This window comes from Engystomops pustulosus, chromosome 2 (genome assembly GCF_040894005.1).
Source record: "Engystomops pustulosus chromosome 2, aEngPut4.maternal, whole genome shotgun sequence".
NCBI classification, from domain to species: domain Eukaryota; kingdom Metazoa; phylum Chordata; class Amphibia; order Anura; family Leptodactylidae; genus Engystomops; species Engystomops pustulosus.
Window position 1 is genome coordinate 99,690,765 of NC_092412.1, and position 27,253 is coordinate 99,718,017.

Below are 27,253 nucleotides of genomic sequence, written 5' to 3' on the forward strand. Positions count from 1 at the left end.
ATGGAGGGACAGTGAATGGTGGAGAGTACAGGACGACTGCAGGACAGCAGTATAGCATGGAGGGACAGTGAATGGTGGAGAGTATAGGAGGAGGACTGCAGGCCAGAAGTTTAGAATAGAAGGGCAGTGAATGGTGGAGAGTACAGGAGGAGGACTGCAGGCCAGCAGTGTAGCATGGAGGGACAGTGAATGGTGGAGAGTAACGAAGGAGGACTGCAGGACAGCAGTGTAGCATGGAGGGACAGTGAATGGTGGAGAGTACAGGACGACTGCAGGACAGCAGTTTAGCATGGAGGGACAGTGAATGGTGGAGAGTATAGGAGGAGGACTGCAGGCCAGCAGTGTAGAATAGAGGGGCAGTGAATTGTGGAGAGTACAGGAGGAGGACTGCAGGCCAGCAGTGTAGCATGGAGGGACAGTGAATGGTGGAGAGCAACGAAGGAGGACTGCAGGACAGCAGTGTAGCATGGAGGGACAGTGAATGGTGGAGAGTACAGGAGGACTGCAGGACAACAGTGTAGCATGGAAGGACAGTGAATGGTGGAGAGTACAGGAGGACTGCAGGACAGCAGTGTACCATGGAGGGACAGTGAATGGTGGAGAGTACAGGAGGACTGCAGTACAGAAGTGTACCATGGAGGGATAGTGAATGGTGGAGAGTACAGGAGGACTGCAGGACAGCAGTGTACCATGGAGGGACAGTGAATGGTGGAGAGTACAGGACGACTTCAGGACAGCAGTTTAGCATGGAGGGACAGTGAATTTTGGAGAGTACAGGAGGAGGACTCCAGGCCTGCAGTGTAGAATAGAGGGACAGTGAATGGTGGAGAGTATAGGAGGACTGCAGGACAGCAGTGTAGAATGAAGGGACAGTGAATGGTGGAGAGTAAAAAAGGAGGACTGCAGGACAGCAGTGTAGCATGGAGGGACAGTGAATGGTGGAGTGTAAAAAAGGAGGACTGCAGGACAGCAGTGTAGCATGGAGGGACAATGAATGGTGGAGAGTACAGGAAGACTGCAGGCCAGCAGTGTAGCATGGAGGGACAGTGAATGGTGGAGAGTAACGAAGGAGGACTGCAGGACAGCAGTGTAGCATGGAGGGACAGTGAATGGTGGAGACTACAGGACAAATGCAGGACAGCAGTGTAGCATGGAGGGACAGTGAATGGTGGAGAGTACAGGAGGACTGCAAGACAGCAGTGTGGCATGGAGGGACCTCACTTAGTATCTGTGCAGTAGGACGTGAAATGTGTTGTCTTAAGCTTATATTTTACCTGATTTTATTTATTTATGATAAAATAGTTTTATTGGATTGGAGAAGCGCCGTGGATATAGTCCCATCTTTCACTTACACTCGTGAGGACAGAGGTGTAATCCTGCCCTTCGGATACTCTATGGAGCGACATTGAATGGTGGAGAGTACAGAAGGACTGTAGGAGAGCAGTGTAGCATGGAGGGACAGTGATTTGTGGAGAGTACAGGAGGAAGACTGCAGGTCAGCAGTGTAGAATGGAGGGGCAGTGAATGTTGGAGAGTACAGGGGAAGACTGCAGGCCAGCAGTCTAGCATGGAGGGACAGTGAATGGTGGAGAGTAAATTAGGAGAAATGTATGACAGTAGTGTAGCATGGAGGGACAGTGAATGGTGGAGAGTACAGGAGGAGGACTGCAGGACAGCAGTGTAGAATGGAGGGGCAGTGAATGGTGGAGAGTACAGAAGGAGGACTGCACGACAGCAGTGTAGCAGGGAGGGACAGTGAATGGTAGAGAGCACAGGAGGAGGACTGCAGGACAGCCATGTACCTTGGAGGGACAGTGAATGGTGGAGAGTACAGGAGGACTGCAGGACAGCAGTGTACCATGGAGGGACAGTGAATGGTGGAGAGTACAGGACGACTTCAGGACAGCAGTTTAGCATGGAGGGACAGTGAATGGTGGAGAGTACAGGAGGACTGCAGGACAGCAGTGTACCATGGAGGGACAGTGAATGGTGGAGAGTACAGGATGACTGCAGGTCAGCAGTTTAGCATGGAGGGACAGTGAATGGTGGAGAGTATAGGAGGAGGACTGCAGGTCAGCAGTGTAGAATAGAGGGGCAGTGAATGGTGGACAGTACAGGAGGAGAACTGCAGGCCAGCAGTGTAGAATAGAGGGACAGTGAATGGTGGAGAGTAACGAACAAGGACTGCAGGACAGCAGTGTAGTATGGAGGGACAGTGAATTGTGGAGAGTAACGGAGGAGGACTGCAATACAGCAGTGTTCCATGGAGGGACAGTGAATGGTGGAGAGTACAGGAGGACTGCAGGACAGTAGTGTAGCATGGAGGGATAGTGAATGGTGGAGAGTACAGGAGGACTGCAGGACAGCAGTGTAGTATGGAGGGACAGTGAATGGTGGAGAGTACAGGAGGAATGCAGGACAGTAGTGTAGCATGGAGGGACGGTGAATGGTAGAGAGTACAGGAGGACTGCAGGACAGCAGTGTAGTATGTAGGGACAGTGAATGGTGGAGAGTACAGGAGGAATGCAGGACAGCAGTGTAGTATGGAGGGACAGTGAATTGTGGAGAGTACAGGAGGAATGCAGGACAGCAGTGTAGCATGGAGGGACAGTGAAAGGTGGAGAGCATAGGAGGAGGAGGACTGCAGGCCAGCAGTATAGCATGGAGGGACAGTGAATGGTGGAGAGTACAGGAGGAATGCAGGACAGCAGTGTAGTATGAATGGACATTGAATGGTGGAGAGCATAGGAGAAGGAGGACTGCAGGACAGCAGTATAGCATGGAGGGACCTGACGAAGTCTCCATGCAGTAGGACGCAAAACGTGTTGTCTAAAGCTTATATTTTCCTTGATTTTATTTATTTATAATAAAATTGTTTTATTGGATCGGAGAAGCGCCGTTGATAAAGTCCCATCTTTTACTTACACCCGTGAGGACGGAGGTGAACTCCTGCCCTTCGGATACTCTATTGAGGGACAGTGTATAATGGAGATACTCTATGCAGGACAGCAGTGTAGCATGGAGGGGCAGTGAATGGTGGAGACTACAGGAGGAGGACTGCAGGACAGCAGTGTATCATGGAGAGACAGTGAATGGTGGAGAGCACAGGAGGACTGCAGGACAGCAGTGTAGCATGGAGAGACAGTGAATGGTGGAGAGCACAGGAGGACTGCAGGAGAGCAGTGTAGCATGGAGGGACAGTGAATGGTGGAGAGTACAGGAGGAATGCAGGACACTAGTGTAGCATGGAGGGGCAGTGAATTGTGGAGAGTACAGGAGGACTGCAGGACAGCAGTGTAGCATGGAGGGACAGTGAATGGTGGAGAGCACAGGAGGACTGCAGGGAAGCAGTGTAGTATGGAGAGACAGTGATTGTTGGAGAGTACAGGAGGACTGCAGGACAGCAGTGTAGCATGGAGGGACAGTGAATGGTGCAGAGCACAGGCGGACTGCAGGACAGCAGTGTAGCATGGAGAGACAGTGAATGGTGGTGAGCACAGGAGGAGGACTGCAGGACAGCAGTGTAGCATGGAGGGACAGTGAATGGTGGAGAGTACAGGACGAGGACTGCAGTACCTGTTGGACTTTAGGAGAGGTCAGAGCTCAGAAAGTTACTTGTTTTATCTCTGCAGTCATCTGTGTGAACTGCCTAATGGTGGAAGGAGGAAAGGGCTGCTACATTGCTATGATCCATGTTAGGGGAGGACTCCTCTGTGCAGCAGATAGTCATGTCTGTCCGCTTTTACCTTGTATCTGCTGCTGTAAGCACATGTGAAGCAGTGGAAATCACATCATTCACTCCTGTAGATGACTGAGCTCTTGGCCCCTGCTCCTCTCTCACTTTCTATTGGCTGCAGTCTCCACACCTCTCAGTGTGGAGAGGAGCTGTGAGCCCATGGAGTGATCTTTATTGCAGAGCAGCAGGCTGAATCCTTGTGCACAGACTAGGCCAGATAGGCTGTAACTCAGGACGGACAAAGCTACCAGCAAGGGGAGAAAGAAATCATTACAAGAGGAGTTATCTCAATAAGGCTGCAGATTTTGTAATAAGTGTAAATGCTGAAAGAACTTGTTACAATGGATTGGGCTCAATTACAGCCATGTGCTTTGGTGGAACAACCCCTTTAACCAAACAATAAAATAAAGCCCTATAAGATACCAGAGGTCATCCAGAAGTACATACTGGAATTATGTGTCATTGGGATTATTACAATGGGACTGGACCACTCATTGGTGAACTCATCAAAGCCCAAAGGGACTTGAAGGTTCTGCCACGGTTTTAGGAAATGTAGTATAAAAATATGATCTGTAGCCTTTGCCCAGAACAGATGAACAGATGGAAAGGCTTGGGAGTACAAGGTACTTCACAATGCTTGACCTTACAAAGGTTTATTGGCAGACACAAATGTCTGATAGGGTTATAGTGAAGACTGTGTTATCCACTACAGGGCTCCTGTTCCAATATGCAGTAATGCATATCTTGAGGCCACATAGTGAATACACTGCAGCTTACCTGGATTATATGGCAATTTTTTCATCTGATTAGCAAAGTCTTTTCTGTAAGGTTCAGGTTGTGACTCTATGGGCCACATTTATCGAAAACAGTGCAAAGTGAACTAGGAGCAGTCAGCAGGGTGCGCCAGATTCATGAATTGTGGTGCATGTTCTTCATGAATTTGGGGCATCCAGCATTGCTCAGACAGAGAGCAGCAACAACTTTGGTGCACCTTTAACATAGGGCATGCGACACAATTCTGTCTGACACTGAATGATAACTGTGGCATGCGGTCCGACTGTGCACTGGTACACCTCTTTCAGTGCAGAATTTTGCGTTGCTTCAGGAATAGTGCAGCTGCAACACAAATGTGCTTCAGACACTTTATACATACATGTGCAAACAGCTTTCTCTTTAACCCCTTCATGCTCTGCGACGGATATATCTGCAGCAGAGCTATGATGGGTGTATGAAGAAGGCTCACAGGCTGAGCGCTCTTCATACAGAGATGGGCTTTGCTGCATATTGCCGCAAAGACCCATTGCTATCACCCGCGGTCGTTGCTTGCATTGAACACGGTTATTAACCTCTTTGCTGACGGATATATCTGCCGCAGAGCTATGATGGGTGTATGAAGAAGGCTCACAGGCTGAGCGCTCTTCATACAGAGATGGGCTTTGCTGCATATTGCCGCAAAGACCCATCGCTATCACCCGCGGTCGTTGCTTGCATTGAACACGGGTAGTAACCTCTTTGCTGCCGGCAAAGTCGCTGGCGGCACTTAAAATGTGGCAACGCATGGGCGCCGCCATGTCTCTGCTGATTGACGTTCCCCCGAACGTTATCGGGGGGTGGCGATTGGTTGCCATGACAGCCTCGGGTATTCGTCAGACCCGAGGCTGCATGGTTTCAGGAGATTCTTTACAATGAGCCAGTGGCTCATTATAACGTATCATATGCAAAAACTCCATATACTGAAATACAGTAGTATTGCAGCATATGGTAGGAACGATCTGACTATCTAGGGTTAATGCACCCTAGAGGGTCTAAGAAATAGTGAAAAAAAAAGAAAAAAAAGTTTAAAAAATGTAAAAAAAAATACTAAAATATTAGAAATTCAAATCGCCCCCATTCCCTAGAACTGATATAAAACAGTAAAAATCACAAACACATTAGGTATCGCTCTGTCCCAAAATGCCTGATCTATCAAAATATAAAGATGGGTATAACTGGCGGTGACCTCCGAAACGGGAAAAGGCACCCAAATGTCCGAAATGCAACTTTTACACCTTTGTACATGACATAAAAAATGTAATGTCCTCAAAATGGTAGCAATGAAAACATCTACTAATTTCGCAAAAAATGACACATACACCAAAGTATGAAAAAGTTATTAGCGGCAGAAAAAAAATGCGTCATGTACACATTGGTTTAATTTTTGAAAATGTATTAAAACGCAATAAAAAAGACTCTTCAGAGGAATGTGAACAACCAGTAATCATATCCCCAGATTTTAGAGAAAAGTTTCTGGTCCAGACGGATGCCTTTGATATAAGTTTGGGAGTACCGTATATACTCGAGTATAAGCCGACCCAACTCAGAGCCAAGACCCCTAATTTTACCACCTAAAACTGGGAAAACCTATTTATTCGAGTATAACCCGAGGGTGGGAAATGCATTGGTCACAGACCCCCCCAGTATATAGCCAGCCAGCCCCCTGTAGTATACAGCATGTCCCCTGTAGTATACAGCCTGCCCCCAGTAGTATAAAGCCTGCCCAACTTGCCCCCAGTAGTATACAGCCAGCCAAGCTTGCCCCCAGTAGTATACAGCCAGCCCAGCCTGCCACCAGTAGTATACAGCCAGCCCAGCCTGCCCCCAGTAGTATACAGCCAGCCAAGCCTGCCCCCAGTAGTATACAGCCTGCCCCCATTAGTATACAGCCTGCCCCCAGTAGTATACAGCTTGCCCCAGTAGTATAAAGCTTGAACCCGGTCTGCCCCCAGTAGTATACAGCTTGCCCCCAGTAGTATACAGCCTGCCCCCAGTAGTATACAGCCTGCCCAGCATTAAAAAAATAAATAAACTTATATACTCACCCTCCGGTGGCCCCGATGTGCAGTGCTGCTCCCCCGATGTCCGCACGGCTCCTCTTCTGGCTTCCGCAGCCGTCTTCTTTCTTCTGCCAGGCGCCCCCCGGCTGGCAGGCTCATAGTATGACGCGCCGCTGCTGATGTCATACTAGGCGCCGCCCGGGGTAAATACATGGCGATGCCCAGCAGAAGAAAGAAGACGGGCGCAGAAGCCAGAAGACAAGCCGCACAGACATCAGGGGAACAGTGCTGCACATCGGGGCCACCGAAGGGTAAGTATATAAATTTATTATTTTTTTAATAATTTTTTTTATCGTGCATTGACTCATGTAAAAGCCAAGGGGACGCTTTTCAGCACATTTTTTGTGCTGAAAAACTCAGCTTATACATGAGTATATACGTTAGTTCTGTCACGTCACAGATGGTGAGGACCATCCAGTAATGTACCTGAATAGAAATGTACCTGAATCTCTTACACTACCTAATGTTCTCTATGATAGAGGTACCTCAGCAGAGAAAAATAATACCATCCTAGAAAGAGAGTGTCTGGCTATCAAGTGGGCACTAGAGGCCCTTAAATATTATCTGCTGGGTAGTATGTTTGTGTTGGTAACAGACCATGCTCCACTACCTCGGAAGAAACAAAACAAGGAGAAGAATGCAACCGTTACTAGGTAGTTTCTCTCCTTGCAGAACTTTAGTGTCAAAGTGAAACAAACACAGAACACACAGATGTGCTAGCACGTCCATTGTTCACTTAAAGTGCCCAGACCTTTGTACCTTTGCCGTCTTTGGAATAAAAGCACAGTTTTAATGTCTAGGAAACCTTTTTCATTGGCGATGCCACTTTATGAGCTGTACCCCTACACTGTCCATTGACAGTGTCCATCTGTCCTGCAGGCACTAACCATCGCCTGGAAAGCTTCCTGAAAGTGGTACAGCAAAATATCCGGTGAGCTGGTAAGATTGCACATTTTCCCCTGGACTGTTTTCTGAAAAGAGCAAAGTCAAAAGGAAAGCTCGATAAGCAGTGGAAGCTACCATATGTAACAAAAATATTTTACTATATAACACTTTGATACAATGTAAAGTATTCACTTTACAGCTTGCATACGAGTAAACACTTGGTTTACTCTCAAAATACCTCAGAACACAGCCATTAACCCCTTAAACACTTCCTTCTTCACACTGGACATGTATGGCGCAGAGCACTGATAATTGGCGCTCAGCACTGGTTCAGCCCATCGCCAGAGTTGAACAGGCACTGGGAAACATGTGATGTCAGTTGTTAGTTACAGCTGATATCCCCATTTAAAACCCATGGCCAGAGTGAGCTCCATTAATGAGTGTTAACCTGTTAAATTCTGGCGTCAGTGTGGACACATCATTTAAAAAACTTAACAGGGTTTACACCACATGATCGCCCCCTCCCTACTCGGGGTTCCCGATCTGTACTATGGCAACCCTCGGGTCTGACAAGGAACTCTGGGCTGTGCATAGTCAGAGCCTTTTAGATCCTGTCACACAGATAGGATCTTGCAGTTCTAGTGTCAGCCAGATGACACTTTCCAGCACAATTGAGGGGTGTTCTCACTTTTGTTGACAACAATTTAGAAATGAATGGCTCTATGTTGAGTTATTTTTACATAACCAATTAACACTGTTCTACAAGCTGTACACTGTGTACTTTACATAGTATCAAAGTACCACATCTTCAGAAATGCCCCATAAAAGATATCGGATATTCCAAAAATGTGAGGGTTGTACTCACTTTTGTTAGATACTGTAAGTGTATTTCCTTCCACTGTGGTTACTATCTGGAATACCAAGGAAATTGGAGAGTTGTTGAACTCTTTGTTTTAGGATTTCTGTTCCCATAGGGTGAATGATAATACAAGTTTAGAAGCCCAAAACAATATGATCCATTATATGCTATAAAAAACATAGGGTCGAGTTCTGCACTGTTGTGTCAATTAGTAAATGATTGTCGATGGACTGTGAGGATCAATAAACTTTGCAAACATACAGAACAGATTTAGTGACCAACCCCTTTAACCTCTTAACGTTCCACTCCATAACCATTTTGGCATGGAGCTTTTAAGGATGTATGAAGAGGGCTCATGGGTTGACAAGACAAATTGTACTTTTTTTTAACTTTATTTTTTTAACATCTTTTCTACTATTTCCACAAAATACCGCTATAATACCACAATAACAGTTGTCACAGTGTCAATGCTGCTTTCCGGCTAGCAGACCCATTCAATGGATTGGATTCCACCAGTACACTGTCCCATTTCCATGAACTATGCATGCACGTAATGTGATATACATGCTATTATAGCTGCAGCAGCAGCAGAATGGTGCAGCAGAATCATCTGTGGCTAGTCTCCAGCAATACATATTAGGATCTCTGTTGAGGGTTTAGAATATTGTGCTTTTCAATTATTTCTGCAGAATCAGGCTACCTGCACACTAGCATATTTTTCTTATGGCTGCAAAATAGGACTCTATTGGCCGTTTTTGTGGCTCGTATGTAAATAGTATTTTTCCTGAGTTGGAGCAATATGGTTGTATGAGTTTGATTGAAAAAATGGAAGGCTGGCAAATGATGTGATTAGCTTGTCCCAATCACTTGGAATGTCACATAATTGTATTACCTAGCAACCCACCACAAATACAGATGGCACACCGTGTGTCATCCATATTTTTCTCAGCCCCATAGACTTCTATGGGAGAGCAGAGCCACAAACATGGCCAAGAATAGGAAAGTCTCTAGACACGGTGCTGAGGAATCCTCAGCTGGGTGTATGAACCCATAGAAATGTCCATAGAGCTGTGACCAGCCACACAAAAACAGGGTGGTATCACCTAAGGAAACAACTATCGTGTACAGGAAGGCAGAGGGTGTGAAATTTAAACACTGCTATGCTGGTCTTTACCACAATCTGAATTGCTTCAGAAATTTTCCACCTCCATGACTAGAACAGACGACATATATTGAAGTCTTTTTTTAGAAGAATTCTGGCTCTAATCCCCATTAATGTAGCATGTATAAAGAGATCTAAAAGGTAATGTGTGTGTTTTGTTTTGTTTTTGGGGGGGGGAGCTGGTGACAGCTAAAAAAAACATAATTCTATCCAGGTGTCCCTGGGAATTATTCCTCAACGTATTTTGCCTTTCAATCCCCATTTAGTCCCTTTTTTGGCCCATAGCAACCATGCTTTCCAGCTCTGAAAAGAACTATGATCAGCAAGATGAAGCAGCGGGACCTGCCTCCTGTGACAGCATCACAAGCACATGCTGCTGACTGTTATGGGTGTCCCCGCGAACTACGTCTTGGATCGTGGGTACACCCGTGCCTCGCTTGGACCTCCGGCACCTCTGCGGCCCCTATCATTCCCCTGTACTGCCTTACCTCTCCACGTTCCTGCTCAGGATTTGGCAGCACAGTGCGCGCATCCCTGCCACCTAGATTTAAATGGCCATAAGTGAAAATGTGAAGGTTTATTCAATCTCAAGAATAGTTTTAGTATTATAACTTTTGCAACTAAAGAAGAGTGAACACTGATACAAGTAATACCTACACAATGTACCCCTACTAGATTAAATAGATTGTTCCCAAAATCAAATAACAACACAAAAAAAGGAAAAACCCAAAATATAGAAAGCATAAAATAACACTTTATTAGATCAATTAAAACAAATGCATTTAAAAGACAACATACACAGAATGGAGCTTCTTTACTAAGGCTCTGTGGATGCATTTTTTACGTTTTTTCCGTCATTTTTCGTATTTGCGCCACCGGGACAGGTATTTAACTAGGGATTGTGTCGTACATGATCAGATTGTGGTGCAGCTGCGCCACAATCGGGGGGTGGGTCGTCAGACGATCCAAATGATTCGGACTGAGCGCAGATTTAAGATTCGAATTTTGTCGCAAGACAAGACATTTACATACACCAGAAAGAAGAAGGTGAACTCCGGCGGACCTGAGCGGGGAAGCGTCACATGCGGAATATCGGGCGCACGATCTTGTGAATCGCTGCACAGTGCATTGGAGTCGGACAATGCACTTTGTGGGAACTCCAGCGGCCGGGTAAGTAAATGTCCCCCAATAAGTCCACCAATGGGTAAATAACTCAATATATACATAGTAAATAGATCACAATAGACCTGTATACAGGTATAGAAGGTACAGTCCTAAGAACAAGTCAAGGTATTTGCTTTCAAACAAGTATTGTATATTTAAGACAAAATAACCAAACACCTTCTACCACCAGAGGATAAGAGACAGATAGCATTGGCATTAGGGAAAATAAAGCACTGAAAATAAACTTTTTTGTATCTAAAATAATTTATTAAGTCATATATGATATATACAGCCTCTTTATAAAAAAATAAATACAAAAATGTGTTAACTGCATAGATCATGAAAGTAGAAAACTTACAACACCAGAACCATGTTAAATAGTGCACAAGAGCTAAGATCATACCATAAATATAGCCTCATATTTAAGTTTGCACAAGAATCAAACCCAATACTTTCAGCAAATAAAGTACAAGAACCAAGTTTGTTCATATAAAATCAGCACCTGAATCAAGTTCAGTACATAAATACAAAACCAGAACCTAGTTTAGTAAAAAGAAAATGCAGCTCCCGAAAGTAGCTGGGTTCTGGTGCTGCATTTACTTACTGAACTAGGTTCGGGCGCTGCATTTATTTACTGAACTAAGCACATACAATAAAACAATTTCTGTAGTCACTATATGTTGCTGTTGTGCACCTTGGCAGAATTTATTCTTGGATATTAGGATAACTACTATACAGTAATCTTTGTACATACAATAAAATACACCAGTATGTCAGTGTGCTTGGTTTACAATTCTTTATCCTGGTGGTAGATGTTCTTAAGTTGTTTTTTTCTTTTTTACTGAATGTTCAGTCAGTCAAAGCTCTCATTTGATATTTTCTTTACGGTTGGCACAATTTGCTCCTTCTTGTCCAAAGAGTCCAAAGTTCTATCTTTTGAAATGTCACAAATTACACCCATGTGCAAAAAGCAAGTGAATGAACATTGCACATTGGAGCAAACAGATGATGATGCCCGCATTGCGCACAGTCTGTGCACCATTCTTTATAACCATTTGTTATCCATGGCCTTCTTCCTTCCTTCTAAAATCAATAAGCCTGTGGGGCTACACTAACCAATTTGTGATCTGGTTTTACAGAGACTGTTCAACACCCTCCCCCTGCTTCATCAGCACTTGTGTAGTAAGCAGGAAGTGCATCTCTAGCATGAATTTAGATGTTGATATTAGAAGGAAGGAGGCCATGCATAACAAATATAAGAAGATTGTCACGGTGCCTGGATTTATGAATAACTGTCCCTGGTTTATCATGATTGATTTGATTGTAGATTTCCTTTAAAATAGATCAGACATCCTCCAATGTGTCAAGCCAAGCAAAACACTACCAAAAAATGACCTAGCCCAGGCAGACCAATCGTCGCTGGCTGTGATTGCCTAACCCAAGCGTGTAGTGCAGTAATGACGAACCTTTTCGAGATTAAGTGCCCAAAATGTGATCCAAAACCCACAAACTTTTTCCAAAGTGTCAACATGGTAGTAAAACATAGCTGCCTGAGTGCCCCAATACCATTCAAAGACAGTAGGGCCTCCTGAAAAGGAAGAATCATGGAGGCATGGAGCAAGTTCTCTAATAGCTCTAAACCGACCCTAATCACACCTTTTCACTATTCCCACAGTCCAAGGCAGCCTAAAATGGGTCTCTTTAAAGTAATGCATACTGCCTGAGACTCCAGGAAGATGCCATGTCTGGCAAACTCTGTGCCTTGGAAACAACCCGAGTGCCCACAGGGAGGTCTCTGAGTGCCACCCTGGCACCCGTGCCATAGGTCCGCCACCACTGGTGTAGTGGGTATATTGATAAGATGCTGCAGCCCTTAGTCTGTGCTCTTCCTTCCTAACTACAAGGCACCAAGGACACCATTAGGAAAATCCAGGAATTGACACTTACACCAAATACAATGGTTGCTAGCCTTGATGTTGAATCTCTGTGTAGCAACATTGATAATGAACTAGGGCTTAAAGCTGTAGAATTCTTCCTTAACACCTAGGGAATTTAGTTCAGAGACCAAAACTAATTTGTATTAATACATTTATGTTTCGTACTCACTAGAATTATTTTATTGTTTAAGGGTTCCTTCTACCACCAAGTTATAGGTACCGCAATGGGGGCGACTTGTGTGCTCTCATATGCGAACCTCTTTCTTAGTTGGTGGGAGGATATATTGGATGTATTGGGGTAGGTACATTGATGATGTAATTTCTTTGAAAAACTTAATAACAACAATAAGGATGAAATTCACGTCAGAAATTCATGAGACCCAGGTCAATTCTTGAACTTGACCATCTGTATATATCCACAAGGATATCTAAAAACCGACATTTATCATAAACCAACCTCTACCAACTTGTTATATTGGCAAAGCCTTTGACCTTTGAGGTCTGACTGAAAAAGGCGTCTGTGATGGAACAGGGTTCGCCCACTCCATTGGCGGACCTGGCTCTGCCATGGACCTATGATGCACAACATTGATGAGCGGTCTCGACCACCACAAGTTTTGTATGGCTAAGTCCACTTGCCAATCGTACCTCTGAACCTATTATTTTACAACGTTTGTGGGACAACTCTCGATCATCTTTCTTATTGGTTAACTGTATAATTTCTGGGAGTGGCTATATCTTTATATATTGGGCGGCTCCACGCCCAATATAGCCCAGACCTCTGCTGAAGCCAGTCATACTGGCGAAACATGTCAGGGGGTTAATGTTGTGAACTTTTAACTAGCAGTGTTATGTACCTTTATCTGTCAGTGTGATATATCGTATATAGGGACTGTAAAGTATGAAGTGAGCTATATTCCATACAAACGTTTGAGACAGTAGAATACCTCCAGCATAGGGCTAGAGTTTAGGTACGACGGCACGTAACCCAGTCTGCAGCTGTGATCTCATGTGTTTCACCAGTTAAGCGCCACTAACTACCTACAGTAGATATATAACTAGTCCAAGCTGTAGAACTTCAGTGGCCCTATTGCTACAGCAGCCCCTGGATGGGCGATAATCACCTGGCCTCTATATCACTTGGCCGTATTTGTGAGTGCCATGATAACCACTATTTAGAGACAAAGGTGATATTGTCATTTAGCTGTGTGTAGTCACAGAAACGATCAGTGTGATCACAAAATTATTTATATATTAGGATCATAAGATTGACCCACATACAATACACTCACACCATACCTTTGTCCCAATCACAACTAATACCACTGTGTATTAGAACATAGTCCAGCTGACTAGACTGAGACTGCATATTACACTGTGTTTTTAAACTTTTAAAGCTAAAGGCATAGGTGCAAACAAAAATGCACAAAAACGCAAATGCACCAAATCGGAAAGAAAAAAGCAACAAAGATAAATGACCTCCAATGTGTAATTAAAAAAAAAATTAAAAGCAATTTTTATACACAGAAAAGCCTGAATCAAAATCACCCATTATTTTTTATCGAGAAAGGACATCTATAATGTAGTGACAGTCTCTGTACATACTGACTAGTAATTATTTGATGACAGTGAGATCTCTTTTTCTATTCCATGCTGCATGAAATGCCGATGGGGTAATTACTGTGCTAAAAATAATGTATCAATCATGTGAAAAATCCATTGCATGATCAGTTTTTAAAATTGAAAGAGCCCAAGCTGTTAACACATAAATCGATCATGATATTTTTCTATGTGTTGTTCGTGCTTCATAAGACTTGCTGTAATAGCAATGTGGTGTAAAATTGGTCTAATAATGTCCATTCTGAAAATGAGACAAGAATCTTAATTAAAGCACAATTATTTCCTAGAAAGATTTCTTAGTGTATGTGAATATAAATAAGATGAAACCACTTAACAATGAATCTGGAATGACATCTACAGGGGCATGCAGAGAAATCATAAGTCCTCATAGTAAAAAATGAAGAAATACATTTAATGTATCCAAATGAATCTGGACATAATTCACATGAGCGCTAATGGACCTCCGCAAGGCCACTAGTTAAGTACACATTCTTAAACCCCTTTTAGTGGCCATTTGTTTTTTAAATGTTCATTCAATCCCTCCTTCATGGTCCAGAAGAGCCTTATATGTATTAAGGGGTTGACCTCTCCATACTTTACTTTCAGCTTTACTCATTCTGCAGCCCTTTCCTCTATATATCCTTAGCAAGCTGTACACAGAAGATCTATCCCTGTGCTCCAGGTCATTAAGAACACTACGTGCTCTGTTACAAGCATGTCTAACATCTCCTCTCTGTGCCATTAAGCTAACTGTGTCTGAAGAACATGAGGTCACTATGAGATCAAAATGTCACTATTATCTGTGTGCCAAGAATTTCAATAACAATTATATATAATCACATATCTGTATCAGTGTGACTGGAAGCATATTTTGCATGTATTCAGATCTACTCAGATGCTGCGCTCACTGAATCCCAAACAATATAAATTCCTGCACAGCTTCTAATTTTATCGTAGATCTATCCTTTGACAACTTAATGACATGTAACGTATATGTACGTCACATGTAAGTTGATGGGATATTACCATCAAGGCATTTACATTTAATTTAATTCATTTGCCATATGTAAACATTTCTACAATTGGATGTGATTAGAAAAAATGTTCTTGTGTGAAGATAATTTCTCATAAATGTAGTGAAATGAGATAGCTTCCTCGGATACGACCACCTCACATTTTGGCAGTGGTGGTCAGACATCCGCTTTTGAGTCCTCCCTGACTATATGGATTCAGCGTTCATTACCACAGGACGGCTGTGGGTCATGCAGTATCTCTCAGACATTTCATATACAAAAACCTTTTGTTTCTTTGTGCAATCCTTCCAGCAGAGGTGGCCGTATCCAAGGACACAGTTTTGTTTCTAAGGGACCATATCACTACATTTATGAGAAATTATCTTTGCACAGGTAATTTTTTTTTTAATATCTTCTTATTGAAGAAATGTTTATGTATGGCAGATTAATGAAACAGAATGTGAATACCCAGACAAGAATACCCCTTTAAGGCTGACAGAGGGTGTTAAGACAGCAGGTGATAGCTGCATTATGTGGCAAAAAATGGAAAAGCATTGCATTAATCTTATTTTTAGCTACAATAAACATTTGACAGAAGTTATTCTTTCTAAAGGGTAAACAACAGGTTATCGAACTCAAGGGTTCACTTACTTTTTTCTGTACACTACAGATGTTTAATCAATGTGCTCGACAAAAGATATAAACAATACAACTGTGTGTTTGTTTTTCCCTTGGTTAGACTGTGTTTGCAATTGTTACCGGATAACTATTTCCTTCGGAAAAATTTGTGCTTTTCTGTTCATATACTAAGGCTTGTTTTTTGGGGGGGAAAAGTTGTGTTATTACATGGTGCCATTTTCGGGTACATATTTGGGGGGTAATTTATGAATGTGTTCACAAAAATTGTTGAGAGTTTCGTGAGCATGTCCATTTTTTGGGATGTTGTTTGCCTAGTTAGTAGATCTGTCTTGCTCAACAGATTTGCTTTGAAGTTTTGAACAATTCTGTGGTGTCCCAAGTTGCTGTGAATTTATGATTCAGGTGTCGCCTTCATCCCTGCTGTAAAAACATTCTTCTTAAAAGCCTATCTCAACCTTGTAGGCACAAGGCAGAGGAAACCTGAATGGTGTCTTATATTTGTAAGTTTGTTGATGGCGTGCACTAAAAAAAGTTTACATTTTGATAATGTTTGAATAGATTATTCCACAATACTAAACAAATCATCTCAAAATTGAATGAAAATTAGTTGATTTGTTTGTCTGGATATAGATACATTAGTTTCACTTTATCAGATTTCCCGGAAAATGTGCAATTTTATTAGACACTATATTACACAGTTATTCTCCTCTAGCGTTTAAAAGAAGGCACATTTACTGCCTAAAGGACAGAAGTGCATAAGACCCTGCTTAATTGTTTTCTTCAGATTGATGGGCTTGATAAAATATTTCCATTACTGTATTTTCAGATCATAAAATAAGGAATTCAATAAGAGTCGCAATATCTGGAGAACATGGAAGAAACAAGGTAAGTTCACCCTATTTGGCTCAATGAATCAATTATATTATATACTAACTGTAGTACCCGGAATTGCCGGGGATAGTTAATGAATGCTCTTAGCTATAACAAAATAGAATCGGTTAAAAAAATCATTTATATCTATCTCTATCTATCTCTCTGTGTGTTTCTCTGTCTCCGTCTCACTGTCTGTCTCACTTTCTCCTGGGGGAGATTTATCATTTTGGTGTAAAAAAAAGTGGCAAGTGCCCTTTCCTGTCACTCAGAAATAGTGGCTTAAACATGGAACCACTGCTAGTGCAACGCTGTGCAAAGCCAGATTTATGATTTGGGGTTTTTGTTTAAACAATTCCAGAAAAGTCGCAAAATCAATCCACTCCTGGCATATGTGCTGTTACAATTATTTTACTCTATTTGCGATTTAAAAAATCCCAGAGAGATTTATTAAAGGGCTAACACTATTTTTATAAATCTAAAAAGCAGCGGAGCTCCAAAGACAAACATAGAACTATTGCAAAGAGCCTGCCTAATGATAAATCTCCCTCTCTATCTCTATCCATATTCCCTCACAAATAAGCTGTCTTATACTCATTGCCTGTAGTAACCAATCAGAGCTCAGAGCCCATGTTAATGACCTGTGGCAGAATAGAAGCTGAGCTGTGATTGGTTGCTTACTGGCACAGCATCCAGCAGGCAATTGTCGTCCCTGTATATGGTGATTAATATTTGTATTTTGGAAAACACAGGGAGAACATTTCAACTCAAAGCCATGTCTATGATGTTCCAGAGTCACAGGAAACGGCAGAATCCTTTAGTAGATATACATACACACATATACACTCAGCTGTTTATATTAGATGGAAACTATATAATTAGAAACATATGTAAAGCTACACAATCTATAAATATTTAGGACTTCAATGCATGTTTATGCATGTTTGTGTTATTTAGATAACACAAGCATCAAGCACAAATATATAATATTGGATGACTGCCATATAAAAAATGAAGCGCATTGATCAGTGCACTTTTAATTATACCGTAGATCTATTTCTATCCCATCAACAAACCTGCAAAGCGGATAATATTTGGAGCACTTTATCAAAACTCTTAAAAGAAGGAGTTTTTATTCCAGAATTCAATTCTTTTGAGATGAAAATTAGGTTTGTAATTGAAGAAAAGGATCAATAGAGGGAAAATTAGCATGCGTCTTAATACTCGTTTGTAATGATGTTGAAATGAAACGTGAATCACTAGTTGATGGTTTAGCAAAGGCATACTGCATCAGAAATTATTTAGCATTATGTCCAAAAAGTTTTCTTCCCTCTAATAGTTGTTAACACTTGTTCCACTGTCACATGAATCTACAATTATGATGTGTAAAGCTTTTCTTTAATGATACATCGTTATTTTTGTTTTACAATAAAACACATATCACAGATTTATGCATTTGTTAAAGAAAGAATCTGCCAGAATTAGCAACAAAAAAATACTAATTTAGAAAATAGAACTAAAATGTTGCATATTTGTCATGGATTTTGGAAACTTACTACTAGGATGGTAAAAGGAATATGGCCTTATAAAATGGACATGAATCTTTTAAATTGGGGGATCAAAACACAAGAAAATCTGGCATATTTTTCTGGATGTGTAAATGTATACCATATTTAAAGTATCAAAGTATAAGGCTGCTAGTCTAACTTTTGCACTGTTAAATCTTAAGACATTTTTACAAATATGTTGACCTCACTAAATAGGCAGAAGAGGATTCTAGTATAGTTCATGTGGTTTATGGTGGGCAGGGGGGTCATCACATGACATCTTGCCTAGTGCAACCCTAAAACAAAAGAATTACCAGGGGACATTGCCAAGGATGAGTCTTCATCCATTTTGTAGAACAACTGCAGAAACTACACAGCAGTAACTGCAGAAATGTAAATATACATTTAGCAAAAATCTGTTTCTGCTGCGTTTTTTTTTTTTGAATGGTGATGTGTAGAAGTCCTCATCCGCTATGCTGCTACTATATCACAATGTGACTTTTCTGCTTAGAAATTCATGCACGATATACATTGAGGAACATTTCATAATAGTGAGGAAAACTGCACGTAGTGCCTAACTAATGTGCAGAGCACGCCAGATAATTGACGACTGATGCACAGTCTTTAATAAGCTGGCGCATCCTGCACGTGTCATTTACACTTAAACTAAGCGCACAAGTTTTTTTTTGTGGCCTTATTGGGCGAGTATCACAATTATGTCAGACTTTTGAAACGGCACTGGAATTCCCCTTTAGGTGCTAAGTTTTGTGTGGCGACAGACACAGTGCAGCCAAAACTGGAATAAACACAAGCAGTTTGCACACGTAGTTATGTCCAACCTACGCCTGAAAACTGGTACAGCAAGTTTTATAAATGTGGCCCATAGATAACAAATCTGTTAGTCTAGTAATGCACTTTCTATTTTATGCCTTTAGCAGAACATCAGCAGACATGTATTTTCCCAGCCACACCCCTTTAGTCACTCTATTTGTGAAAGTGTCTAACAACTGTCTAGAACCATGGAGAAATGTGGCGCAAGGCATTTTAAACTAAATATTTGATTTTTTTATTTTTTTTAATAAAGCTTAATCCAAAAAAATTAGAACAGAAGATAGGGTGCTACTGTGCTATACTTGATTCTCTCCCACACAAAGTTCAAAGAATACAAAATCAAAGAAGGCAGCAGTGCCTGGATTTGTAAATATACTTATCGTTGATGCCCTTTGCCAGTGACATTTTTATTTGTGACTACAGAGCTATACAAAAGCTGCTGTTATGCTCAACAAATTGTATTCTTTTTGATGGCATTTAATAGTTCATAGTATATACTGAAAAACAGGAATAATCTAAATGTTTTATCACAAATGGTTGAAGTTTTTTTTTATGTTTTATTAGATTTTCAAAAACAAAAATCTTTTGTACAAAAAATATTTTGTAAATTTCACTACATTTTGATGCCAGTAACTTTTTTCAAAAAGTGGTGATTTGGACATTTGAACGCTATTTTCTGTTTCAGGTTTCGCCACCCAGAAAAATCGTTATAATCTTTTGATAGTTTTTGGGATGTGGAGATATCTAGCAAATTTATGTTTTTGTTTGTTAATTTAGTTTTATATAAGTAATAATGAAATTGGAGTGCTTTAAATTTTTATGTTTAATGTCATTTTTTACATAAGGTTTTAAAAATTTTGTTACTGTATTCTTAGACCTTCTGAGGTACCTTAACCCAAGAAGGTCTAATAGCTCCTACCATATACTGCAATACAACTATATTGCAGTATATGAGGACTTTTAAAGTGACGTATTTCAGTGGGCTGCTGGCACACTGTTACATATCAGGTTATAAATAATGACATCTGATTGTCACCCCTAGATGACCACAAGGGAAGATGTCACAATGCTTGGCAAAATGGCAGCATCCTAGGCAAGATTTATGTAGAGGGTTCAGCATGTGGAGCCCTCTTCATACATCCTGAACTTCAGGTGTCATTAATGTGTTTGTACCTTATGCCTGTGCGAAACGGAGGGTTTTAAAACCATTGCTAGATGGCCAGAAAGAAAAACATCTTCGGTTCCAGTGGCTATATCCGTTTGGCATTGCCATTAATGTGGGAAATAAAAAGATCATCATTAAAGCACGGGAAGATCTTGTGACCACCTGGGATTGAATCCGTTTGCCTCCCAATGGACATTCCATCCTGGATACCGGTCCCGGTGGACACGGAGGTGACCTAGCTGTTGATCTGGAAGCTTAGAGCAAGGTTAGAGGCACTACTAAACCTTCTAAGAGGAAGCCTGCAGATTGAAATGGAGCGAATAGCACAACAGTAAGGTGCACATCGAGACCGGTGACAACACAGCTTAGAATTATCCTTTTCAGTGATTGCAAGTCCAGTAGAGACTTAAGGACCTGGGCATCCATTTACGTCCAGGTTTTACATTTGTATTCAGGGTATTACCCTATTACGGCTCTGCTCCTGTGAAGAGTTGCAGAATGTTTTGATAGGGTACTCAGAGTTACCCCAAATAATTTCACCATTAGTTATCAGATTGCACTCTAAGTGCTTATTTAATGTATGTGAGGTTGGGAGGTACATCCCATGTATTGAGATTAGCAGTCACATCCACCTGTGCTGATCTTTCCCGCCCCCCTCTCCCCGATTAGATGAAGGAGCCTCTGCTATGGTGCTAAAGTGATAGTACTCTCTCCCTATTAGGGGACCTTGCCCATAGTGGCAAGAGGAGTAAGAGGTACACTCAGACTAGCAGAGAAACTTTTGTCCTCAATATTGCTAACATGAGAGTTTATGGTTGGAAATCAGTTCTTGTTTTATTTGTTTTTTATGATGTTGTTTTGTCCTTGTCCCCACTCTGACCCATTGCTATATCCATCCATATAGCCATCCTTGATATTTTTGCCTTAGGGGCTCCTTTGGAAAAGGGCCCAGTACTTAGGACCTTAGGCTAAGAGAATTTACCAGGTTTGTCCTCTTGAATATATTGTAGAGGACTGACCTGCTTATTATATCCCACAGTCTGCGACGTCACTTGTGAATCTCAGTGAGCCATGTAAAAGATACCAATCAGACTCCATAAAACAGACAAACCCGATATCCTCCTGTTACAGGAGACACATTTTAAATCCTCTAAACTCCCTAGCATGAGAGACTACAACCAGTGGTTTCACTGTACTTACTCCTCAGCATCTAGAGTGTCCAATTGCTTTTAGGGAACATGTCCTGTTCAAACCTCTGACAGAGATGTCAGACCATAATGGACATTACCTATTCTTGAAAGGCACCATAGGACAACAATTAATTTCTATAGCCAATATTTGTTCACCCTATACGACACAGATTCTGTGGTTTACTGGGACATTGAAAGCTTTTGCAGTGTAAGAGGAGGGAGGAGGAGTTTATGTTTGCTTGGGGGAGATTTTAATGTGAGCATAGATGTGTTTAACGCATCCGAGGGTATGTATGTCCCTCTTTGTGAGAAGCACAAAAGGGTAGTAGTGAGAGGAGAATTTATCTCTCTTGCAGCATACCTGCATAAGAGACTTACACATCTTCTGAACTCAGATATCTGTTGGGGAGAGCATTAGCACAAGAACACTAGAGCCAAAGTGACACTGTTTGAACTCACTGACCTCAGGATCAAAGCAAAAAATTAGCTTAATGTTTGCTTTGCCAAGCTGTCTCTGATCTCGAGAAGCAAATACAATGCATATGGGGACACAGGGAACAGACAGGGTTATAACTACAGCGGTAGCAGCCATAGCAGCCGCTATGGGGCCTGCAGTGTCAGGTGGCCCCGTCATCCAACCTGACAAAATAAAGAATGGAGGATGTATAAAGAATACAGATACTGTATATATACAGTATCTGTGATGTGTATATGGTGTCTGTATACACTGTATGTATGTTGCATATGGCACTGTATGTGTGTATATATGCTGTGTGTGCACATGAGTGTATTTATATGTGATTGTAACTTGCATGTGTGAGTATACTAATATGTACTAATAAGTGGGAAGGGGGGCACCATGCAGTAGCCTGCTAGGGGCCCTGTCTCTCCTAGTTACACCACTGGGAACAGTTCGCATTAGTCAAGAAAGAGAAGGAGAAATTCTTCATTTGCTTGATTACTGACCCACCATGAGAAGCCACGTGGAACAATAGTAAAATTTAAGAAGCATTCACAAAGTTCTACTCCGATCTCTATATTATTCCCCCTTATGCCTCTCACACCCCCTGACATATCAGAGAATTCTTCGATTCTCTGTCCTTACCCAAACTCGCAAAAGAGGACAGAGCCACATTGACTAAACCATTTTCGCTTGAGGAGATTAAAACTGTCCTGTCTTCTGTTCCTTCAAGACAGCAGGCAAGTAGGCAAAACAGCCTTCCTATTTACTATTACAAAAAATGCTAAACATTTTTAGTACCCTATTTCAGTGATTTTCAACCTTTTTTGAGCCACGGCACACTTTTTATACTTAGAAAATACTTGGGCACACCACCAACCAAAATAGCACAAAATGACACAAAAACAGTCATATTATACATATAGTTAATAATATAGAGTCTAAATTTATTTTACGCACTCAGTGTGAAACCTGGGCCTGTTTTGATAAACACAAAAGGGATATCCTGGCAGGAATGGTGGAAAGACACACACGAAGCTCTTCCTCAACAGTTCTCAGTTTCTCCCTGTTTTTAGTATATGGTGCTGATTATTATGTGGCTCATATACTGCAAAATAAAGGGGTACAATGAGAAGTACTATGGCCATGAGGCCAGAGTACAAGTGCCAGCTTACTCAGCATATGAGCTGGTACTTGTAGTACTCCAGCCTCATGACTATAGTATTTCTCATTTTACATTTCTCATTGTTATATGCAGTATACTGCTGGAGTACTAAAAGTACCAGCTCATATGCTGAGTATTCTGCCAACAGTTCATATACTCAGGCAAAAGCTCATATAGTCAGCATTATTGGTGGGCATTACCTTGGCGGTGGACAAATGCGAGAGTCTCTTCCCTCTCAGGATGATGCGCCGGCCTCAGTGACGTCATTTTGTCCCGCGAGGTTCAAAGCTTGCGCATGTGTTATTGTACACGTCTCCTACATTGTAAGAAGCTGTGACTGCGCATCTCTGCGCATTGCCGGGAAACAAAACACAGGGGGCACCATAGTTTGGGGAACTTTCCCCGCGGCACACCCAACCATGTGTCGCGGCACACTAGTGTGCCACGTCACACTGGTTGAAAATCACTGCCCTATTTTACTGAGCTCAATAATTGGCTCCTCTAAGGAGAATTATGGTGAAACGGGCTCTAGAAGCTCATGCTTCCATTATCCCAAAGGAGCTGAAAAACCCTTCACTTTGCAGTAGTTATAGACCAATCTTACTTTCAAGTGGTGGGTGAAAGCTTTGGTAGCGAAGTTGAGCAAACTACTTCCCAAACTTGTCTTCTCAGAACAAACTTGTTTTTAAAAGGAAGACGGAATGATAACACATGCAGGGTACTCAGGCTCATGGAATGGGTTATCCATAACAGAAAGCCATTAGTCCTTCTCGGCTCCGATGCGGAGAGACCGCTTTCGATAGTCAGCTGGCTATACATGTCCTAAACTTTATCTCAATTTGGTATACCACAGGGCATTATTCAGGCAGTCTTCTCCCTCTATTCTGCACCCACTGCACCTTATCAGAACAATTTCACATTTCCAATAGCACCTGGGAGAGACGCTTCTCCAAAGAATTCGTCAGAACCCGTTGATCGAGTTAAGATTGGAAATGTTATACACAAAACCGCAGCCTTTGCAGATCATTTACGTATTATCAACACTTCCTGAGATTTACCAGGTTTTCCTGGAATTTGGACAACTGTCTAATTTCTAGATTAAGGAAGAGGATGCAGCACTGCCAGACCCTCTTAAAGGAAACCTACCACTTGAAGTGGCAGGTTTCAGAAGAAAACACTGAGCACCAGCTCAGGCTGAGCTGGTGCCAGAGCTTATTTTTGTTAGTGTTTTAAACCGCGCTTACCATGCGCGCGGCTCTCCTTCACTTCCTATGTAGCCGCGCTTCCTATGTAGCAGCGCTTCCTATGTAGCCTTCTAGTCTGAAATACATGGATACATATGGAAGCTAAAATGACTATCCTGATTTATTTATAATACATCTGTGCCATGTTTTGTATAACTACTGCATTTCTCCAGCTTAACGTTCCTTATTTTTCCTGCCTACCTTAAAAGTGGTATGCACATAGACTAAATATAGAACACCTATTAGAGCCCTGGAATGTTTTCACAAGACATTTCAAACACTGATCTTGCTGGGACACTTATAGCACTCCTTAGATCATCACGACAAAAAAGTACATAATGGTACAGAAACTGGAAAATGTGATGTACTTTATCAATGCTCAGCAAGTAGTTAAATGTGAATACACCACACACAGTAGATATTCTTCCAAAGCTTTTCACTTAATTTCATAAGCAACAATCTATCTATAAATATGATTCTTTCTTTAACAATTTCTAGTAATCCCTCAAGTTTCAGCAACAGCATTTGCATTCCCATGGCCCTTAGAAATGATATTGTTTTCCTTTCTGCAGTAAATTTCTTTTCATTTCTGCTGATTCTACATGTAATACTATAAGAACTGGAACGTGTACAGCTGACAGAAAAGGGTTAGCTATGAAACAAGTTTTAGTTCATGCAATAATTCTTTAGAACCTGCTCTGGATGCGGATTCTTCCATGTTCAAACTATTCTCAGTCCTTATACACTCCATTTCTTTACATGGTTTGACCAAGCCCTACTTTTCTTTTTTGCCAACTTAAAGGTGAAAGCACATGGAATTGCTGCAACCACTGACAGATCTTACAAATCCAGAATTTCAATACATACGTACAAGATAGGTTCTGTAGGTTTGTTCTAAGGTTGAATTTGTATGTAAGTCAGAACTGTATAATTTATAATTGTAGCTCCAGACCAATTTTTGTGTGGCTCTGTGACAATTTGATTTTAAAAATGTTGGATTGTCATAAGAACCAGGATTAACACTAAAGATTAATTACAGACACCTGTAATAACTGTTATAGCTCTTTATTGTAGCCTGGGGTTAAAGTTCAGTGAATTAACAATTACCAGTGGTCTGTTCGTAACTAGGAGTCGTCTGTAAGTCGAGTGTTCTTAAGTAGGGGACTGTCTGTATAGCTTATGGTTTGATTGTTTTCTATATCAATATCCTGAAGAGTAAAGAATGTAAAATGCCAGAATATGAAACGCTTTACATTTGTTAAACTCTTGACAAGGCTTGGAATGAATTAATTATATTTTGAATCATAATTTTAAATCAATCTACAACTAAAAGGATATTTTAGAATGGCAATTATAGTGACATTGGCACCAGATTTGCTTTCTTGTTGGTCTAAATGTGCAACAAACATTGAGCCAAAAATAGGTGCCAGGAAACCAGAAGTGGAGGAAAATTGTCAGAAACAAAAGCTGCGTTCAAATTGAGAGAAAGAAAAAAAGGTGTGAGTGTTGGAAAACTGCTGCTTTTGTCATGCCAGCACTCTGTAAAGAAGTCCTGGAATAGCCAGCATGGTATGGAGGCACTCAGTTACATTTGCTGTATGAAGTCAGTCCAGCAGTCAGATCCCAGGTAAGTCTCACCTGCTGATTCTGTCCTGGAGTCTAAATCTGGCTCTAATGAGTCCTGTTACCTGCACCTGTGGGCTATACAAAAACCCAGGACTGAAGTCCAGATGGAGTAGATGTCCTACTCCTACTCCACAGTAAGCATGCCCAGTTAAGATAGGCCAACATAGACAAGAGAGACTATGCCTGGTTGCTGCAGACAAATCCACCCTTCATTTGCCTGCATATCAGATACTTGCCCTGCAAAATTACACCCCTCACTTTCTGATAATGTATTTTGGAAACAGCAAATCAATAAGAAAATCTTTTCTGAAAAGATGCAACTTGAATATGGTAGATGCCTATGTAATGACTGATTGAATACAGCAGTTTTACTCTTTTTATGGTGGATACCTATTTAAAAATAGGTACACTAGTACACATTGAGACTTGACTATGATCCTACGGTGACCTTCCATCTGAACATAATGAGATTGAGAAAATACTGTACTGGATCCCTTGCAGCTTTATATCGCTCAGTAGCTTTATTTGTTTGACTATATACAGACCTACTGTTACTTTTAACATCAAAAGTTACTGTTCTTCTAAGGGTAGTATATAGGACACATCTGACAGCTCAGGGTAAGCGTCAGTACCTGTCCAGCAAACCGCGCAACCACAACCAGGCTTGGCGCTCGCTGTCATACTAGGTAAGTGGTGGTGAACTCAACCTGCGACATCACTGCGGGCTGAGGCCCTGCCTAAAGCAGATAAACTGCCCTGATAAGGGCAAACCCACTATCAGAACCTATCTGACTGTCCCTGAGCGACCCTACAACATGACAGGGGAAACTTACTTCATCTTCCAGCTGCTGGATGGTGGAGTGGACAGGTAACGGGAATACAGGTATAGACCAGTGTTCACACTGGTGCACAGAATACAAACACAGGACTGAGATAGGGACAAAACAACAGATATATACAGGTCTTCAGGCAGATAATACACAGGTCAGGTCAAGATCAAGCAGATTATATACAGGTCAGGTACAGATATAGGCAGACAAACGGAGACAGGTAAAACTGAACTAGATACACAAGTAAGACAAGACTCAAAATAACCAGCAAGGTATCATGGGAATAGGCAGGTATAAGGCCGTTCCCGGACACGCCTGGGGAACTGTCCATCAGGCTAGTAACCGTTGCTGGGCAGGACTGAAATGCAAGGAGCAGGGTGTGGTTCAGATAATACAAACACAAACATTAAGCCACAGTTCACACACAAATAAATGTC